The sequence below is a fragment of the Typopeltis vanoorti genome, chromosome 6 (genome assembly GCF_054136105.1).
Source record: "Typopeltis vanoorti isolate ZY-2024b chromosome 6, IOZ_Tvanoo_1.0, whole genome shotgun sequence".
NCBI lineage: Eukaryota > Metazoa > Arthropoda > Arachnida > Uropygi > Thelyphonidae > Typopeltis > Typopeltis vanoorti.
Genome location: NC_143554.1, coordinates 3226388 through 3249261, shown reverse-complemented (window position 1 = coordinate 3249261; position 22874 = coordinate 3226388).

The window sequence follows — 22874 nt, the reverse complement described above, 5'->3', positions numbered from 1 at the left end:
ATCAATTTTGGTGCAATAAACAAAAGACGTGTCACAAACGTCTTTGTATGTTAAGGTCATCGAGAGAAGCAGGTTTTGAAGCATAGACGACTGTTTTGATGTAACCCCATAAGAAAAAGTCTAACGTCAGGTCAGATGACTGAGGTGGCCACGCAAGACCATCTCCTCTACCGATCCGCGTGTCTGTGAACGTGTCATCCAGAAACTTTCGTACGTTTCTCCATCCAACAGAATGGGGGACCCTGCCGCATAGTGACAGGGTCCCTCATCCTGTTGGAAAATGGTTTTATTCATAAGATTTAATCTCTTTAATTCGGGAATAAAAAAAATTCTGAAGCATTGCTAAATAAGATTTACCTCTGACAGTGGGCCCGATAATGCAACACCTCCACGTGCATCACACATTAACTTTTGGTGAGTCTCTTTCAATTTTGCTACATTTCCTGAGGCTTCTCTGTACTCCAAATGAGGCAATTGTGACGGTTAATTTTCCCACTTATATGGAATGTTTCATCTGAAAAAGTGAACATGTCAATAACATCTGTGTCATTTCCATTTGTGTCTTCATCAGTTGACAGAAATCCAACCTGGTATGATAATCCTCTTCTTGTATCATTTGAACAATCGTACTTTTGTACGCATGCTTATGGAGTTATCTGGTTAAAATTTTGTGCACTGTGGTTTTGGAGACATTTAGCTCAGCAGCAGCAGGTAGCACTGATTTCTTAGGACTCTTATCAAATGTCCTTTCGATTTCGACCATATTCGCTTCTCTTGATAAACGCCTTCCTGACATGAGTTTGTCATGAATTGATTCAGTTTCTTTGAATTTTTCCATCCAGTTATTAATTAAATTTCTCTGAGGAGCGTCCTTGTTATAATGGGTAGGGAATTTTCTTCATACTGCTGTTGTGGACTTGAGTTCAGCAAGCGATTGACTTTTTCTTTAACATTTGCCATCTTCAATCACACTAGTCTAAAAAACAATAAGAAAAATGCAATCAAATAATAATATCCATGCATCATAAGAAAAATGGAATCAAATAATAATATCCATGCATCATAAGAAAAATGGAATCAAATAATAATATTCATGCATCAAATGATATTTATTGCAACTCTGTAGCTGTGATACTTTTGAAACAGTTAAAGATGAAAACTGCACTAAGAATTATGGAGCACCCTGCATATATATGCACCTGCTCACCCCCAGTTAAAAATGGTGAAGGCAAATCAGACCTCTATACCGCATCAATCGTAGCGCAGGTTACCAAGGTCCGCACTGGATGTTAGGTTTCCTGGACAGCCAGTGACAAATGGGCTACAGGAGCAAGATCCACAGAACTCGAAAGTAATTACTAGGAAAAAGTGGAGCATGGCTGAAAATCGACAAGTCATGCAGTGCTTCTACAGTTCAAACCCATCAGTTAGGAATTTGAGAAAGGAATGTTCCAACTTTGGCTTGAACGACACCCAAATTCGGAAATTTCATTCAAAAGGCTGATGCAGCAACGCAGCTTCATTATCAAACGCAAGATATTTAGTGAACTTGAGCTGGAAGCACTGAAACCTCAAGCTGTAAAAGGAGACTGTACTGACCCTGAAGTGACCAAGAATATGAATGGAGCAGAACCAGATTCCAACGTGAAGAATGCTGAAAATGTTGAAAATATACAAATAGTTGAAGCTATCAGATAAGGAACAAGATCTCGCAAGAAAAATTATTATCGAGCAAATGAACAGCAACCAGTACCTCAACAAAAGTACCTCAACAGAAACTGAAGGAACTCCTACAAGAGGCCAATAAAGCTGCAAGGGCTAATCCTACTGGAACTATTGGGCAAACGAATCAACTTATATACTAAATAGCCTACGTCGTAACATCTGAATTAGGATATAAGATTAGTGAACCCAAAAGCAGTAAGGTTCAGGAACCGAAATGGAAGCATCGACTGGAGAATAAAATTCTTAAACTGATCAATTTGAAAAACCTTAAGGAAAAGAAGCTGAAAAACACGAAAATCCGAAATAACCTCATAAAGAGATATAATACTGGAACACGACCTATTGATGAAGTATTAGAAGAAGTGAAGCAAAAAAACAGTTGCAGTTGCAGCTAAAATAAGATACAGTGCACGCATTGAACAGTACAAGCAAAATTCGATGTTTCGCGCAAATCAGCACCAGTTTTACAATAAAATTGATTGCTGCAGGAATGATAATCTTAAAGAAAATATAAATATAAATACCAGAGACAAAGAAAATACACTTAGGTTTTGGAAAAACCTATGGGACAAACCTAAGAAGCACAATAACAAGGCAAAGTGGATTGAACAAATTACGAACGAATCTCAAGAACGAAAAAATGGACCAATTGAAAAAAACAACTGAAATGGTTCAAAAGCAAGCTAAAAAGATAAAAGATTGGTCAACACCTGGGAAGGATGAATTACATGGCTACTGGTTGAAATATCTAACAGGCTTATACGAAATACTTGCTAATCAATTTTATGATGTTCTAGAAGGAAAAAGCAAAGAAGCGTGACTCACAGCAGGTAAAACGTTTTTGATCATAAAGGATAAAGAAAAAGGTCCAAACCCAGAAACCTTCCGACCAATAACCTGCCTGCCAACAACTTTTAAGCTACTCACAGGCATACTAGCTGATAAAATATACAGCTATCTTAAAGCAAATTCTCTTTTCCCAATTGAACAAAAAGGTAACAGCAAACTCAAGAGGCACAAAAGACCAATTGTTGATTGATAAAATGGTTCTGAAAAATTGCAAACGTAGAAAAACCAATCTTCATATGGCTTGGATACATTACAAAAAAGCGTTTGATTCGGTGCCTCATAGTTAGATTTTAAAATGCACAGAACTATTCCGTAGCGAAAACGTACAAAAATGTGTGCAATCCATCATGAAAAACTGGAAAACAACGTTGGTTCTGAATAGAGAAGAAATTGGAGAGGTAAACATAAAAAGGGGTATCTTTCAAGGAGCCTCATTAACTCCTCTATTGTTTATATTGTCATTGATCCCATTAACTAAAATTTTAAATAAAATGCTCATGGTTATCAAACTGCACAAAAAAGTGCAAAGATATCTCACCTTTTATACATGGACTATCTGAAGTTGTATGCAAAATCAGAGAATGAACTCGAATCATTGCTTAATACTGTACACGTATTCAGTCAACATATATCAATGGATTTTGGCTTAGACAAATGTGCAATTGCTGGAATAACAAGAGGAAAGTTTGAAGAACTGAACGAAATCGAGCTCTCATTGGTGAAATAATCAAGGCAATAAAATTCGAAGATAGCTACAAATATTTGGGAATTTTAGAAGCATCAGAAATTCTGTACAATAAGATCAAAGAAAGAACTAGAGCAGAATATATAAGACGATTAAGAAAACTCCTTAAGTCAATGCATAATGCTGAAAATTTGATAAAAGCAATTAATACCTGGGTCATACCTGTTCTGAGATATTCAGCAGGCATTGTTGAATGGACCCAGCTAGAGGTGGAAGATTTAGACCGAAAAACTCGAAAATTAATGACAATGCACCATGCCCTCAACCTTCGCAGTGACACTGATAGGCTCTATCTATCACGCAAAAAAGGAGGTAGAGGATTATTACAAGTAAAGCAAGTTACTGAAGAAGAAAAAACGAAATTTGAATGATTACCTGCAGCAAACAACGGAAAAATTTCTAATTGATGTAAGGAAAGAGGGTTTATGGAGACAAAACTGGAATACAAAACCAACCAAATAAAAGTGAGAACTAAAAGATGGAAAAATAAGGCATTGCATGGAAAATACCTTCACAGCATAGACGACAGCAACTTGACCTGTAAATGGTTGAGAAATGGAGCACTAAAGAAAGAAGCAGAATCGGTAATTTTTGCAGCACAAGAACAGGCCATTAAAGCCAACGTTATGAAGGCAAAAATTCAAGAAAACAGTAAATGTAGATTGTGCAAAGAAAAGGAAGAAACGGTAGACCACATGATAAGGGGTGCAGCAAAATTGCACAAATTGAGTACCGCAAAAGGCATGATAGCGTAGCTAAGATAATCCACCGGCATTTATGTGAAAAGTAGGGGATTAAAGTATCTAAAGACTATTGGAAGCATAAAGTTCACCAGAAAGTGGTTGAGAATGAAAACGCTAAACTACTCTGGGATTTGAAAATCCAGACTAACAAAAGCTTGGAATGTAATACACCCGATATAACAGTGGTTGAAAAAACAAAGGTGTTCAATTTATCGAAATATCAGTACCAGGAGATAGTCGGATTGACGACAAAGAAAATGAAAAAATTACAAAGTATCGCGATTTTGAAAATAACCAGCCTTTTACTTAAGACTGAGGAAGCAAATCAAGCTTGGATGAATATTATATATTCATCCATTCATCCAGTTTATATTATATATATATATATATGTATATATATATAATATAAACCCAAGCTGGTTATATTCCACTAATTCGAGCCCTACCCAAGGGCCTATGAATTGCGGAAATACTTTCTGAATATGAATACTGTGCCGAACAAAGCGGTTTTTTTGCAGCGGCCCAATTTTTAATCCATCTAACTCGAGTGCTTCTAGATCTTTTTCCAATGTTTTAGGGATTTGCAAATTGTAAATAAATAAATAAATATATATATATATAATTAAAGGCTTGTGTAGCCCAGTGGAAGTGGCGCTTGCATCCTTGCGCTTGGCCGCTTGAAGTTAGACCTAGGTTCTAGTCGAGTCGCTGACTGGAGGAACTTTTTCTAAGCCTATCTTCGACCGGTTCCCGAGTAAGTCGATCTCTGGCACAGGCAAGTGGGTTTTTTCTCCCCGAAACTCGGGTTTTTCGTCCCGTAAACTCAAGAAAATCGACCGTAGTACTCACATTATTTTTCAGACAGTGACATATCTTGTTAGGGTTAGGTGCCAAGAGATGGGAGCACTGTTTGCCAGCCTCTTCATCGGCAGCTACTATAATTAGTGATAGACATGGGCCAGCTATCTCTGATTGGCTACCGGTGGAGATTGAACTGCCCACTCAGTCTCCAAAAAGCTAGATAGGGTATAAAGGCCTCGCCTACTCCCTATTAGGGAATAAAAGGCGTTAGTTGATTTTTTTTATATATATAATTTGCATTGCCAGTTTCTTTTCTATGAAAGGGTGCAAGGCGGCCATGGAGTGAGAATTATGAACCAGGAAGGAGAAAGGATTGTGGACTTCGCAGTAGCATTTGATCTGGCAATTGTGAACTCGGTTTTCTGCAAGAGGGAAGAACATTTGATAACATTTATAAGTGGTAATAACAGTTCACAGATTGAATACATTTTGATTAGAAGAAAATTTCTTAATGAAGTGACAAATTGTAAAGTAATCCCAACAGATCAAGTGGCGCAGCAACACCAGCTGCTGTGCACAGACTTTAAAATAAGGTCAAATATAAGAACCTTTGGAAGCCATGGGATGAAGATTTGCTTCCTCGGTCTTAAGTGGTTTCGCTCAAAAGAAGAGAGTGTGAGGAACCATTTTAGGAAGACGGTGTTAGAGAGGATTTCGGATGAACTAGAAGTGTACAAGATTGGTGGAGACATAATTCAAAAGCAATTCTGAGCTGTGTAATAGAGGTGCTTGGTGAAACATCTGGAAAGATTAGAGAGCAGAAGGAGGGTGGGTGGTGGAATAATAATGTACAAGAAGCAGTGACCGCTACGAGGAAGGCAAAGCAGAAGTAGGACGAGTCAAGAATGGAAGAGAACAGAGAAATGTATAGAGAGAGAAAGCGAGAAGCCATGAGAGTTGCTGCGTAGGCGAAGGTCACGGCCTCAGTAACTTGCTCAAGTTTTATAACACAGTGACGACTGAACTGGATAAGGGTAATGGTTTACAGTGATACTGCTGGACCTGGCTAAGGCCTTTGACAGGATACCACATGGAATTCTAATCCGTAAACTGCAACATATGGGAATGGATATAGGGTTGGTGAGATGGATAGGAGGGTGGTTGATGGAGAGATATCAAGGAGTGGTTTATTCAGGATTAGAGTCCAAAAGATGGCCTGTGAATACTGTTGTGCCACAGGGTTCTGTTCTTGGACCACTACTTTTCAATTAGTTCATTAACGATATAGGGAAGGATCTAAGAGGAACGGTTCATTTGTTTGCTGATGATGCAAAGTTGGGTAGGGCAATAGTGAATGCAGAAGATGTCAAAATCTTGCAGGATGATTTGGATAGATTGGAGTTCTGGGCTAAGGAGAATGGATGTCAATTTAATGTGACAAAATGTAAGGGTTTGCATTTTGGGGGTGAAAAGATTAGCAGCAGTATACCACATCGGTGGAGCTGTGCTCCAGGAGATTGATGAGGCCAGGGACGTGGGAGTGTTGGTGGATAGGAAGATGAAGTTTAGGGAACACATTGCAAAAGTGGCTAAATCAGCTCATCAAATCACTTGGTTGCTGAAAAATACTTTGACGAGCAGAGACAAGCAAGTTATTGCTCCTTTGTACCGAGCCTTGATAAGACCTCATCTCGACTACTGTGCCCAGATATGAGTGCGCCATTGTTTCTTCTTGATGGGGAGGAGGTGGAGAGGGTCCAGAGGTGAGTGACCAAGATGATAGCAGGTCTATGGAATGAACCTTATGAGAACAGGTTGACGATTTGTGGGTTGCAGAAATTGGTTGATAGGCGGAAAAGGGGAGATATGATTGAGACATTCGAATTGCTGAAGGGTTTCTATAGGATTAATTCAGAGGATATTTTTGAGACCAGGACAGGTGGTGGGAGAACTAGGGGACATCTATGGAAGCTGGGCAAGAGTGTGGTTAGCAAAGGTGTTAGAGCTGGATTCTTTACTTTTAGATTGGTAAATGAGTGGAATAAGCTGCCAGGGTCTGTTGTGGGTGCTATGACAGTGAATGAGTTCAAGTCAATGTATGATGATAGATACTATGAGAATGTCGAATAGTTGTGTGGACATGATGTTTAGGGCCTCCCTTGATGAGTCTATGGACTCCCTGGAGTCTCCCATAATAATAATACTACTAATAATATCAAGATCTTTATGATCAATTAGAAACAAAGGAGGGAGAGAGAAAAATTTATCGATTAGCAAAATATAGAAATAAGTCATCAAAGGACATCTTACATATCAGACAGGTCAACGACGCTGGAGGAATATTATTAAGAAGGGATGGATATAAGAAACAGATGAAGAATATACTTTGAAGGACTTTTGAATGAGGAAAATGCAAGGATCCACAGAGAAGATGGACAGCCTTATGAGAAGATAGTGCAGAACATGAGTAGAGTGGAAGTGAAGGAGACCATAAAGAGGATAAAGAATGGAAAATCGGTGGGCCATGACAGGATCCCAGTGGAGGCATAGAAGGCACTTGGGAAAGAGGGAATTGAAATGCTGTGTGACCTGTTCATGAAAGTTTGCCAGCAGCAAAATATACCCGAGGAGTGGAGGGAAAGTACTCTTGCCCCCATCTACAAGGGTAAAGGAGATACACAAGACTGTAAGAATTATAGTGGAATAAAGTTGATGTCCCACAATGGAAATCCTAGAAAAGGTTTTTGATGGAAGATTGAGGAAGGAGGTGGAGATTGCAAATGAGCAATTTGGCTTCATGCCTGGTCGATCAACGACAGATGCTCTTTAGGCTACGGCATATGAAACAAGTTTCGAGTGAAACGACGGAAGCTACATCTGGTGTTTATCGATATGGAGAAAGCATATGATTGAGTGCCAAGGCAATAAATACCAGAGAAATATGTCAGGTTGGTTCAGATGTACAGAAATGTGAAGACAAGAGTTTGGACCAACCTGGGACAGACAGAAAGCTTTCAAGTGACAGTTGGCTTGCATCAAGAGTCAGCATTAAGTTCCTGTTTAATATTGTGATGGAGGAGGTGAGAGAAGATATGCCTTGGACAATGTTGTATGCGGATCACATCTTGCTGTGTGCATAATCAAGAGAAGAAGTGGCAGCTAAACTGGAAAGATGGAGGAAAGTACTAGAAGAGAGAGGTATGAGACTGAACAGAGGTAAGACAGACTATATATGTTGCAAAGTGGATGGCAGCCAGGAGACAGATCTGGAGCTTGATGGAAATGTCATCATGATGGTTAGGGTTAGGGACTTTCGATACTTAGGTTCAACAGTGGAAGAGGATGGAGAGGGCTGAGAAGGAAGTGGGATGCAGGATACAAGCAGGATGGAGGAACTGGAGAGAGAGAGATGGCTGGAGTGCTATGCTTAAGAGGGTGCCGATCAATCTAAAAGGCAAAATCTATAGGACAGTAGTGAAACCAGCTGCAATGTATGCTATGGAAACAGTGGCCCCTGAGGAAAAATAACATCAGCAAGATGGAGGTAGCAGAGATGAGCATGCTTAGGTGGATGTGCGGTGTGACCAGAAAGGATCATCTGACAAATGACTATGTGAGGGGAACGGTGAAAGTTACGAACTGAGGAGTGAAGATACAGGAGGCAAGGTTGAGATGGTTTGGTCATGTGATGAGGAGGGAGGATGAGTATGTGGGAAGAAGGGTCATGCAGATGGATATGCAGGGGAGGAGGAGGAGGAAGCGTGGGTGGCCAAAGAAGAGATGGAGGGAGCTGGTGGTGGAGAAGGACTTGAGGATGAAGAATTTAGATGTGGTTACAGCTCAAGATAGGAGGTTGTGGAGGAGACTCACCAAAAACAGCGACCCCGCTTAAGTCGGAAAAGCTACAGAAGAAGAATTGTCAGTTTCTTTTCTCTCAACAAGCAATAGGAATGCTGAATGCATTCATTTCACTTTTTCACAATGCTATTTTTAAATCGAAAAATAAAATGAAAAAAATCAGCTAACGCCTTTTATTCCTGTATAGAGAGTAGGCAAGACCGTTTTAGTTCTATCTAATTTTTGGAGACTGAACGTTCAGTTTATTCTCCGTTTGTACCCAATCAGAGATAGATCACCCAAGGCTATCACTAATTTAAGCAGCCTGCAGTTAAGAGATGCTCAACAAGTGCTGCCATCTCGTGTTCCTTCACTCTAACACAATGGTTTTAATGGTTGTAAATAGTGTGGGTTCTACGATCGATTTTCTTGACTTATGGCACGGAACACCCGAGTTTCCGAGAGAAAAAAATCCTTGCCCTTGCTAGAGATCGACTAACTCGGAAACCGGTAGACTAAAGGACTTAGAAAAACTTCGGTGACTAGACTCGAACTTAAGTCTATCGTCGAACATTTTAGGATTGAGGAATAATATATATACTGTATATATATTTTGTTTATAGTAAAATTATACTTTTTAACCTATCAAATAACATACATAAATATACAATACAATTTAGGAAATAACGCTACAATTTCTCACACGTGGTTCAGTTCAGTTCAGATTCCAATTCATATAATACTTTGCAGTGTATGCTATTCGTTTAGTAGAAAAATTCGTGTAATATTATTATAACTATCACCGTAACAGTTTGCAGTTATAGTCCCCATTTTCACAGGGTAGTTAACATGATTACCTTTTTCAGTTTATATATATATATATATACAGCCTCGCACCCAGAGGGGGGGAGGCCAAGGGCCCTTTTCCCCCAAAGAAAAAGGAGAAAACACTTGAAAATTTTCCAAAATTATTTTCCTAATTAATAAAATTCATTTTTCATTTTTTTTATTTATGTTGTGTCGTGTCTTCTTTTTGTATGCTACTAATCAATTAGCGATCATTGCAGATGCTCAGTCATAGGTCGTATACGATGCGTAGTGTGTATTCTCAAATCGTCTCAACTCGCATCCCCGCCCCAAAGATTGAACCCTGAGTGCACTACTGTATATATATATATTTCTTCTCCTACCTTTTTCAGTTTACATATATACGAAGGTGGTGGTCTGAAAAGTTCTCGGCCTAACAATGAAAAAAAATGAATTTATAATTTCAAAATTATTTTTATTTTTCAACTCCACTGGTACCCAATCTGTCTCTGATTGGGTACCAGTGGAGATTGAACTGCCCACTCAGTCTCCAAAACTTAGATAGGGCTAAATGGCCTCGCCTACTCCCGTTTACGGGAATTAAAAGGCGTTAGCTGATTTTTTTTTTTTTTCCAACATAATCTCTCTTAAGACTAATACATTTATTCCAGCGATGCTCGAGCGCAATTATCTCGTCCCTGTAGCGGTTTTCAGTAAGATCTGCAAAATACCCCTCTACAGCTGCAATCATCTCTTGATTCGAAGAAACACGCTGACCAGCGAGGAAGAGTTTTAGTTTTGGAGAGAGATAGAAGACAGAGGGAGCCAAATCTGGGGAATAGGGTGGATGTTCCAACAATTCATAGTACAGATCCCTTAATTTTCCCATTGCCAAACCACCTTTGTGAGCAGGTGCATTGTCCTGATGAAAGATGACTTTTTTTCTTCTGCAAACCAAGGTCTTTTCTCACGAATTTTTCCATCTAATCTGGTTAAAAGATCGGAATAATATTCCCCAGTCATTGTTTTACCCTTTTCAAGATAATTAATAAACGAAATGCCTTTAGCATCTCAAAATCGATGCCATGACCTTTCCTGCTGATGGAACCGACTCTGTCTTCTTTGGCGCTGAACAACCGGCTTCTGTCCACTGTTTTGACTGCTGTTTGGATTCCGGTGTGTAATGGTGAATCGAAGTCTCATCCATTGCAATAGATCGACGCACAAAATCAGTTTTATTCTTGTTAAAACGTTCCAAGCACTGTTCAGAGATTTCATGCGAGCGCATTTTGATTTGCAGTGAGGGCGCAAAGCTTTTTCATTTGCAATTCTTCATGGAAAATATATCCTACACGTTCTTTTGAAATGCCTATAGTCTCGGCAATTTCACGCACTTGGACTCCCCGGTTATCCAATACCATATCGTGCACTTGATCAATGATTTCTTTTTTTGGACGTCCTTCACGTGAATCATCTTCAAGGCCGGTACGGCCAAGTTTAAACTCGGCAGCCCATTTCGTAATGTCGAAAACGAAGGAGAAGAGTGCCCATAAACTTTTATGAATTTTGTATGAATTTCTTTTGGCATTAAACCTTCTTTTACAAACAATTTTATAACCTCACGATACTCAATTTTATCCATTTCAAGGGATAAAGACAACACTCTTGCTTCAGACAGCTGTATAAAACAAACTACTTAATAGAATGACTTGCAATTCCACATGGATACTTATGACTGATGTACCAACTCAGAAAAAAAAAAAAAATCGTGCCGATAGTTTTGCCGTCTATGGATCCAAAATCAATAATAGCCGTTATCACAGACATTAAAAGCGAAGAATTTTATGTACTCGATACTAAACTAAAAGCATGATACACAAGAAACCAGTTTACCTTGTGCAAAGAAAATTTTTTAAGCATCGAAGAAGACGGCATGAAAGAAATAAGAGCACGTAAAGTGGTAAAAAAAGCTTTCTGTAGTTGGTGGACAAGGATTCCAAAAACGCAACTGTTCAAAGAAGTGTACCACGAAGATGTGTTTGTGCAAATCAGCCAATTTACTTTGTAACTTCAAATGTCACAGCAGTCAACATTGCTGTAACAAATAAGTTTAATTATGATTTGATAATGTTGAAGGAAATTATGATTAATAAGTTACTTTTATTTCATGAACATTTTCTTATAATACATTAATTAAATGTAGTAAAATAATAAAGCAGTTATATGTTTAATGTTATTCTAGACATTATGTTTTGAAATTTAAATTGACATTTACCGAAATGGTTTGGTGCCCAACCAGGGCAGCGCCACCCGAAGGTGCAAGGTTGCACCGCACCCGGTTGGCAACATTGATAGGGCGACATTTTATGTAACTAATATCTAATTTGGATTATACAATGCAGTATTAGGGGCGACCGATAAAAGTTTGAACCGGACGGCATATACTCTTGGCGTGCCCCTGTGCCTAACTTAGTACCAATTTCATAAAATTCTTCGCCTTTGTGATAATGGCTATTATTGATTTTGGATCCATCTTCGCTCTACCATTATCTGGTATTTTTATTCTAACATTTCGTCCGAGAGTAGGTTTTTGGAACCTAACCTAAACTGATTCTAGATCGTAGCCGTCTATACTCGCACTGTACTCGGATTTTTACCAATTGGTGTTGGAAAATGCTGGCATTTGCCGAAATGGTTTAGTAAAAGCCCGAAATAGAAGCATTTAAAAGCCTTTTTCGGTCTTTTACCACCTCACTAAAAATTGGTAAATGCTAGGATTTACCAATTTTCGGGCTTTTACAGTGATAACACACACACACACACACACAAAATTCCCCCCCCCCCCCAAGTTTAATAAAGGTTAATATAAATATTATTTAGGATATATACAATTCACTTTCGATTCCATATAATCAATTCTGAAAAAGATACGTCCGCACGTTTAGCCTAGTGGCTTTGCGCTTCGTAACCATATGTCTGGAGAAGTGTCCTAGGTTCGATTCCTGTCGACGACGTGAGGAACTTAAGGATCTACCATAGCCACGTTAGCCAGTCTTGGGCGTGGACAGCAGGTTTTTTCTCCCCAGTTTATCTGGATTTTTCATCCTGCAAGCAGGCAAAACCGGCCCCTTGAACACACACGGATATAGTCATGAATATCGCCTTTAGAGGATGCAGCAGAAGTGTGGCGAACCCGCTGCATTAATACCCCAGTAACCTCTCATTAGGAGGGAACTCCCTCCCTCATAGACGGATGAGAAGGATAGGATATAGGAGGAAAAAGGTACATTTTTTATGGATACATACAGTTTTTTTAATACTATTCATATATTATATTTCGGTTTAAGTACAGGATATTACAGAATAAATTATATGATACAGTGCAACATTCATTTTTAGATAAATTCATTATAAAGAATACTGGTTGATGTGAACTTTGTCAGATATGATATGGCAAAAAGAGAGAGTCAAATATAAATAACAAGGAATGAAACAGATTACTGTAGGAGTAAATATCTTTAATGGTCAAGTAGAGTAGAGGATATAGGTTAAGGTACTGGAAGGTAATTGCAGTGATTGGATAATGAGGATTAGTTCATTAAGCCATGATAAAACCACCTACTTCGAAGCTAGGGTTAGATTTTATGAAAAGAGTGGGGTTAGCATACACTATTTATGTTGTTTGGTGCTATTTATGGATGGCATTGAATGCTGGATTTGTGAAGTGTATATAAGTGGTAATGCTATATTAACTGTATTATATATTGTCGATGCTATATTTTGGTATAGCTTCTACAGTTCGTGTTTTAATGTTCTGCAGGTGTTGTTTTTAAACGAGAACTCTATTGGGTAGATATGATAAGTCCCCAAGAAGTGCTAGTAGACATATATTACTGGAATGCACTTTTAATGGGTTTTTTAATATTCTTCTCCTTCTCCTTATCAAAAATAATTAAATTCATCCCCCCCCCCCCAGACAACCTCAGATTGTGTAGTGTTGCCCAGTTTTGAGTCCGTATGTAGTTGACATGACGATTTTGGAGGTCACCTGGGTAATTCACGTCACGATTTTGTTTCCAAGACACTTTTGATGAGATAGAAGTATTATCCCCTTATCTAAATTAATTTCAACGTACTCTTGCTAAGAAAGCCTTGTATGGTAAGTTGTGGTAGGTTGGCTATGTATTACAGGCTACATGTAGTTGAGGTCACGATTTTGGAGTCACATGGTAGTTCACGTCGTGATTTTGCTGCCAACACACTTCTGATGAGAGGGAGGCACTGTATCTATCTATCTATCTATCTATCATATCTCTGCAACAGATCGGAACCACTTAGTAAAGAAAATCACGCTACATGAACTGAAAACCGCATGCACATCCTTGCCAAAGAATAAATCTCCTGGCCTTGATGGTCTTACGTCAGAGTTTTTCCAAGTCTTCTGGAATCAACTCGGACCACTTCTCCTCGAAACACTGCAAGAAGCCTACATCAATGGCCTCCCACAATCCGTCACGACCTCAGTAGCACTGATACCAAAGAATGGAGACCACACGGATATCCGAAACTGGTGTCCAATCTCCCTAATTAATACCGATTGCAAAATAATTTCCAAAGTTATAGCAAACCGAATAAAGCCAACACTGCCTGAAGTTATTGGCCAACATCAAACGTACTCTGTCCCAGGAAGATCGATACATGATAACCTCCATTTAATAAGAGACCTCATCCACATCGCAAACAGCCAACATGAAGACCTAGCACTCGTCAGCCTTGATCAGGAGAAGGCTTTCGACAGGGTAGAGCACGAATACCTTTATGAAGTTCTAAAGGCATTTGGCTATGGTCCTCTCATCATTGAAACAGTGCAAATGCTTTACAGAGATGCACACGTCTGTTTAAAAATCAACAACAGGCTCACTCGCACTTTGTCATACTCTCGAGGGATCAAGCAAGGATGTCCACTCTCTGGTCAATTATACACACTGGCCATAGAACCCTTCTTAAAAAGAATACACGACACCATCATCTCCAAATGAACCAGAATAATAGAACCACATCAAAAAATTACCCCTTATCAGCATATGCCGATGACGTCACTGTAATAGTACGAAATGAAGAAGAAATGACAGTAACTGAGGAAGCACACACTATATGCACAAGCCTCAGGGGCAAAATTAAATTCTGCCAAAACCACGGGCTTGTGGTCAGGCAGATGGAAGTCTAGAAATGATTCTCCGATCGGATGTACCTGGTCAAGCGAAGGACAAAGATACTTAGGTGTGCACCTTGGCAACACCAAAATATATAACACACTGAACTGGACACAGCTGCACAATCGTTTTAAACAAGTGCTAGGTAAATGGAACAGCGTTCGTTCCATGTCTTCACTTAGAGGAAGAGTAGTACTAATAGTTAACCAGATGGCTGCGAGTGTCTTATGGCATACCCTCAAAGTACTCACACCTCCTGAAGAATTTCTCTACCACATTCAAAAGGAAATCAAACGTTTCCTCTGGAACAAAACTCACTGGACAACATACCCTCAACTCTGCAAGCCACTCAGCAAGGGAGGTCAAGGCCTGATTTCCCTTGAAAACAAGATTCGATCCTTCAGGATAATCCTCCTCCTAAAGACACTTCAATGCAATCACACTTATGTAACCACCTTCGATTACATCACGAAAGCATCCACCAGAGGACTTACACTTTCCACAATCCTCCGAATGGCCAGTCCTGCACCATCTCCACCTAAACTACCTCCTTTTTACAAAGATGCTCTACAGCGATGGAAAAACACAGGACTCCATCACACACTCTCAGGATCAACAGAGTCAGCTGTACTTACAGAACCACTATTTTCAAACAAAAACATCACAAGTCTCACAACTAGCCAGCCTTTTCTTTTCCCTACATGGAACTGGGCAGGAATAAGAGTCATAGGAGACCTCCTAACCCACACCCTAAAGTGGAAAGCATTCACAAGCCTACCAATGAATAACCCAAAAACTGAAAAGCAATATCAACAGCTGCAAGCCTCCATTATAAAAGCCTATCCAGATATCGCTACACCTCAGGAAATCCGTATTCCTTCTAGAAACTGCTCGGGGCCAATATTTCATCTTGTACAATCTGAAGCCTCACTTCCAATTCTTCCCTCCAACTACAAGAAAATATACCACTTCCTCATGTCAGTGTCCCCATCCTCACCATTCTTATATTCAGCCTTAACACTCTCATCTACAAGGCTGCATATACCACACAGTTTTCAGTGGGATCTGCCATATAAATCAAAATGTGCCAAACCAGATTCCGAAATACAGTGGAGACTATGGCATAACATCTTGCCAACTCCTTCAAAGCTCTACAAATTTAAGCTAAGAGAAACGGATCTGTGTCCATTCTGTGACGTTTCAGGCACCTTGGAACACACATATCTGACCTGCCCTGCAAACAAAGTGATAATCATCTATGCCCTGAATACCGCCTCTAGCACCTGTAACTACACACACAGCCAAGAAGACTACTGGAATTTAGTCCACACAGAAGAAAACAACACAGAACATGCAATTTCATCTTCATCTGCGCTAAGGCCGTCATCTACAGCTTTTACCTAAAACAGACAAGAAGTAACCAGCACCCATCCATCACTGAAACTGCACAAACCCTCATGCACATCCTCCGTCGGAAACTAAAAAGCAGGCTTCTATTGGAACTTGAGCACTTCAAAGAAACAAGAACTGTCGCGAAATTCCTAGAGGAGTGGAATCCAACTGGTACCCTCTTCTGGATTGACGACGACAATGTGCTTCATCTGAATGATAACTCAGACTGAAACTGAACTGTTAATTTTGAATATTCATTTATTGCATTCTCTATTGTACACCCAGAAGGAAAATGTTTTCTTTCTCTGTAAATATATACTTATAATATGTAAATAGTCATTGTTGCCTATCGTGTAATGTTTATTTTAACAAATTAAATAAAAAAAAAATATCTATCATATATAGTTCTATCTATCATATATATTTCCCAGTTCATATCCACACTTATGTGGATAAGAACTGGGAAACACTAAACAAGCGTTTCAAGCAAGTTCTAGGAAAGTGGGCAGCAATACGAGCCTCTGCCTCCACAAGAGGGAGAACAATAATCGTTAACCAAATAGCCACCAGTGTCCTTTGGCATACACTAAAGATTCTTACGCCACCAGTGCAATTCATCAAACAAATAAAGTCAACCATATATCGATTCATATGGAATAAAACAAACTGGCTTTCCTACTCCAAGCTATGTACTTCTCTCAAAGATGGAGGACAAAATTTGGTCTCCATTGACAACAGGATAACAACTTTCCGCGCTCGATTTCTCATTAATGCCCTACAACAGGAAATAACACACAAATGCACCACTGAGTATATTTTCACTTCTGCCACTAGAGGTCTCTCTCTCTCCACCACCTTAAGAATGACAACAGCTCAAGTGCCTGTAAATTTAACAAACTTCTACAAAGATGCCCTTCGACGATGGAAGAAGCTAAACCTCCAGCACACAGTGAAGACAGCATCCCTACCTGAAATCCTCATGGAACCCATCTTTCACAACACGATGGTAAGAAGCCCGATCACTCAGAAAGAATTTTTCTTTCCTCCATGGAGCTGGCGAAACGTGAGGATCTTGGGTGACATTCTTTCTCCAAGCCTCACCTGGCGCTTTCCAAATTCGCTCGAAAACCTGGAATATGGGAATGAGTCTGAGCAGATAGACACCGTAAAGGCCGCGTTTCAAGCCGCTATGCCTGATAGCATAACAGAAGTGGGGCTTAGCCCTCCAAACTCAGAAGTTTTGGCGCCTATCTTTCTGATAAAAACCAATAACTCATGGGAGAAACTTACACCCAGCAACATCAACAAGATCTACAGCACTCTAACACAACAGTCGAACCAAAGCACTTTATTGGAAAATCCTGCATCATCTGATCAAACACTATTTCAATGGGATCTACCATATCGCACAAGAGCCATCAAACCTGACGCAGATATTCAGTGGAGAATGTGGCACAATATATTACCCACTCCTACTATATTACGAAAATTTAACTCAAACGTCTCAGATAACTGCCTCTTCTGCTACCAATTAGGAACAGTCCGGCATATCTACTTGGAATGCCCAGTCAACACCCAATGAATCAGTTTGTCTCGGGAAACGGCAGCTCTCACCTGTGGTAGTCTTCATACAGAAGAGGAATATTTTAATCTCGTCCATACGGAGTCAAATAACCATTCATTCTGTAACTACCTTTTCATCACCGCGAAAGCGGTAATATACAACTTCTACCTCAGACATACAAGACCAGACAGCACAGCAACTTCACAGAGAGAGGCAACTGACCAACTCACTGCAGCCTTCCAACAAAAGGTGAGAAGTCGGATCCTACACGAGTATCACCACCACAGGCAATACAACACCTTAGATCTTTTCCACCAAGACTGGAATCCACGGAATCAACTCCTGGCTGAGCAGGGCGACTGCATTATAATTCACTTTCCAGCCCCCCCCCTCCCCCAAAGAAAGGGGAAAAAAGAAGGATTGTTGTGCTTAACAGTGCGAAAATTATTCAGCTGGCACTCTCATGTAAATAGACAATATTGTGCAATAGAAACTCCTATGTTCTTCCATTTTTATGATCTTATACAGTATCATGTTAGAATAACTCTTAATGGCTTTAATCTAAAAAAAAAAAAAAAAAATGTAATTTATCTTTTAAGTGACTTCGATGTAACATACCTCAACAAGAATATGAGCATGTAACCTCTCTGCCTGACTGCAGAGAACCAAAAACCGGTTAATCCTGCAAATAAGATTGTTATGTTCACAATAAAAAAAAAAAAATCTATATATATATATATATATATATATATATATATATAAAAGAGTAATTCTAAGGTAGATTTGATAAAGAAGCCTTGGATGGTACGTGGTAGTCGGTTAGCTATGTATCATGCCACTGTGCAGCGTATGTTTTTAGCAAAGTCTTTAGTTGTTTATTACGTCAGCTATTGGGCTGCCAATGGGGAGAAAGGCACGTGACCGACTGCTTTTAAAAAGAACATCGAGCTACGAGTAGTCATGACTTGACTTTTTCTTGAAATCGTCTCAGTATGTTAAGTAGTTTCTTAAAACATACTTAGAACTATAAACATACTTCTAAGCATATCGAAATATGCTTAGAACCCCGTTCATCTGCAGCAGTTTTTGGCGGTTCTAATATATGCGATGTGTGGAGATTTTAACTTCCAGAAATCAAGCAATGTCTATGAAAACAGAGAATGGGAATATTCTCTTCCCTACTGCACCGTGAAAGTGGATGGGGGTTTTATTCGTTTCATTGAGGGCAATAGAGTGACACAGTGCTATCCAGATGTAATTTTGGCGAAGATTGAACGTGCAAGTAGTATTCCTAGACATCTTAATGTTTTGAAAGCAAATACTAATGTGTTTCACACATCAGAGGTTCTTGCATACAGTTTGAAGGATGTTTTTCCTGTAAAGATGGGTTTGCAATCCTCTTCTCTGACGGATGGGCAATTCTTGGAAGTGTTATCATCATTTATGAAAGATATTCTCCGTTGTCAGTGATACAGGAATACGAATTGTTGTGTGGTAAAGATGGTGTTGAATGTTCTTTGCAGATGTGTAAAGTTTTTATGTAATGATTTCTCAGCACTGCTATTTGCGTTCATTATTGTCTTCCATAAATAATTGTCTTCCATGTAAATATTATTCTAATTATTATTGTTATTACGTGATGCCTCCAGGGAGTCCAAGAACTCATCGCGGGAGGGCAATCTACTTCGCTAAAATATTTGTCTAATAAAATGTATTTAGTCTGAATGAGTGTTTGTCTATGTTTATCTTATGTTGAGATGTATGTGGAGAGAGAGAGAGAGATTTAAGCAAAGTATATTTCTGTTTGTCGAATCCAGTAGGTTTTGGAAGTACATCATCTTTACAAAGAGCTTCTCAGCATAACATGTGCGTGCTATCGGAGATGTAAAACGCCGGTTGCAATGCCAGCCTACTTATACATTTTATAAGCCTGTGAAACGTCGATTTAGACGATTGAAAACAAAAGTAGTTGGAAATTAAGCGGATTAAAATCCTATGTTGTTATATAGCCAGGAAGTGAAACTCAAGATCGAGAACTACGATCTATATGAGTTTCACTTCTTTTCACTAAGCTTTGATATCTTCCAGGTCTACCTACTCACCGATGAGACCTCAAAAAAGGTTGAAACCGGTCTGGGTAGTAACCTCTCCTCATAATGTAATGACAGTATTACATCTCCTAGGAGCTGTGTTTTACATTATGAGAGAATATCAAGAATAGTGAGGGATCTTGCTCCACCTTTGCTTCGAATTGCCTTCGCCGATAGTTTTTCGGCATTGAAACTCATATAGATCGTAGTTCTCGATCTTGAGTTTCACTTACTGGCTATATAACAACATAGGATTTTAATCCGCTTAATTTCTATTAAGTTGCCAGAAAACTAGCCGCTTGGCTTTTCATTTTAATTACAAAGTAGTTGGAGTTGCTCACCAATATCAGTGTGATTTGTTGGATTTAAGTATTATTGTTGGAGTTAATAATGGCTTTAAATATTTATTAACTATGATTGATGTATTTTCCCGTCAAGCATGAGCCCACCCTCTTGAAAACAAAAGGGAGTTTAGAAGTATCGCAGTATACGCAGAAGTTGTTACAGGTCGCAGATGATCCTATACAAATAGAGGTGGGTAGAGGAAAAGAATATTTTTTTGGAAAAAAAAAACGTGCGTGCTTTACACGAGAAACACGTTTTTTTCTTTTCTAAAGGTGACATTAAAGCGTCCCACTACTCCGCGCTTCACGAGGCCGCATTCAGCGCTATTTCATTTATAAAAATACCTACCGATATTCTGATGTGTCACCTGAACTTTTAAGAGGGTATAATTTATCTAAATAGATCTATTGGGATGGCTCCTGAAGAAGTGAATCACGGGAACGAGAGTCAAGTAATCGAACCGTTATATTGGCAGAATGAAGAACCAAGTCCCGTACTGTTTACGAAAGGTGACGTGCGTATTTCCTAAGAAAAAAAAAAAAAACTTTTTCGCAAAGAATCGGAACCTTCGTGGATCGAGGAAATCTTTATTATAAAGAACTTGTTGCTCACCACTTCTGTGACCTATCGGCTCGAAGACACAAGCATAAACGAAATTTCTGGACGATTTTATGCTGATGAACAAAAAGGTAGTCAGACCTGAATTTTATGTTATTAACAAAGTGCTGAAACGAAGAGTTCGAAGGGGTATTCCTGAGTTGTTAGTGAAATAGCCAGGGCCTTATTTACACTCTTCCCGTGGCGCCAGTAGTGTCCGGCGCCTGTGTGCAAAACTTTAGTTAGCTCCCCTATCCCCCCCCCTCCAATAAAAAAATCACTTAAAAAAAACTTTTTTTAAGTATTTTCTCCTCTTTGGCGCCTTTACTATTCTGGCGCCTGTGTGCGTCACACACATTCCACGTATGGCCGGCGCACCCCTGCGTGGCGATAGAGTGCTCTGGGCCCCCTCACATTGGTCCTGATTTTTAGGATCCCCAGGTAGAGCCTCGTGCGCCTGTGCATAAGTACGGCCTTGGAAATGGCGATCTTATCCAGACCAGAGTTGGGTACGTGCAGGCGAAGTACGCCGTTTATAACAACGGTGTGTTCAATCATTATGATCATTTGCGTTTTGTCTCCTGTCCGTATTGTCACGTTCCATCCTTGCTTTTCCAAGCAAGGATGGAGCGTGACAATACGGACAGAGATACCCGACCTCGACGTCCCTGGAGGATTTATTCAAGTGAAAGTTCTGGAAATGAGACCTCAGAATACAGGATTTGGGAAGCCTTATTGTATGTTTTAAGTCATGCTGTTTATCTCCATTTTAAGCGGCACACAGACGGATGCATTCAGTGTGCTGATGGAGATGGGATTATTCATTTAGCTTTTACCCTATATGATCCCAGCTGCCTTGTAGTAATGACATTATTGTCTTGCCTATATATATAGTAGAATATTTCCCCTACGACCCTCTAACGAGCGGTGGTCCCACAAATAGGGAAACGTAATTAACTCCAGGAAAAATGATTATCCAAGTTCATAACAGATATTATTATCCTCCCCAATACTCTAAAGAGGTAGGCTCGGCCCTACAAGATATCTCATATTTCTCTTAAGGAAAAAATCATTCTGAAATATTATTTAAATTAAGGGGATAATAAATCCCACATTGTTTTAAAACCGAATAAGAAACTCAAAGATTCTGAAATATCTTTCCAGTGCCCTATGACCCTAGTTATCGTGAGAGATAACCGTCCAGGGGACAACTCTCCCCGAGCGGTAGTCCCACAAATGTTCAAGCACAGTGATCTCCAGGAAAATATCTGAGTTTCCCCATTAACTTCCAACAGATATTATTGTACACAATACTCTGAAGATTGCGGTCGGCTCCGCCCTACAAGACAGCTCATATTTCTCTTAGCTTAAAGGAAAAAATCATAATGAAATATCTTTCCATTAGCTTGTAATAGTGCCTCCTCATCAGAAGCGTGTGGAAATAAAATTGTACGAAATGGGAGGTTGTTCTGCTCCAATATATATATATATATATATATATATATATATATATATATATATATATATGTAAACATAAATAAGTTATAAATTATCAATGACCTGCTTTTGGAGCTATCTTGATGGTTAGAGCTCGTATCATTTATCAGTAAATAAAAGTGGCTGTATAACGTTCATAAGCATTCATTTTTCGTGAATTCGTAAAGAAAAGACTTCCCATGTCCTTTATTATTGGTTGTACTGCTTTATATGAATTAGCGATTTTGATAAAATACCGTTATTAATATTAGAAATTCTGCATTGCTTAAATCCGTACTTTAAAATACGGAACTGAAAGTCCTGGGATTCCATGGAGGTGTCATGTAATAATATTAATTATAAAATAAAACAAAACTAGACATACTTGTAATTATCTTTGAAACAATGATAATTTATAAGTAATTTATGTTTACACATATACATACATACATACAAGGGGGATCTGTGTAATAGAATAACAGTATTTCCAATACATGTACTGTATGCAAGTTCATAAGATTTTTCTTATATTTCAATATAAACTTTTAAAAAGTAAGCAGAGCAATGATAATTTATAACTTATTTATGTTTACATATATATATATATTTTTTTTTTATTTAACTTGTTAAAATAAACATTACACGATAGGCAACAATGACTATTTACATATATAAGTATATATTTACAGA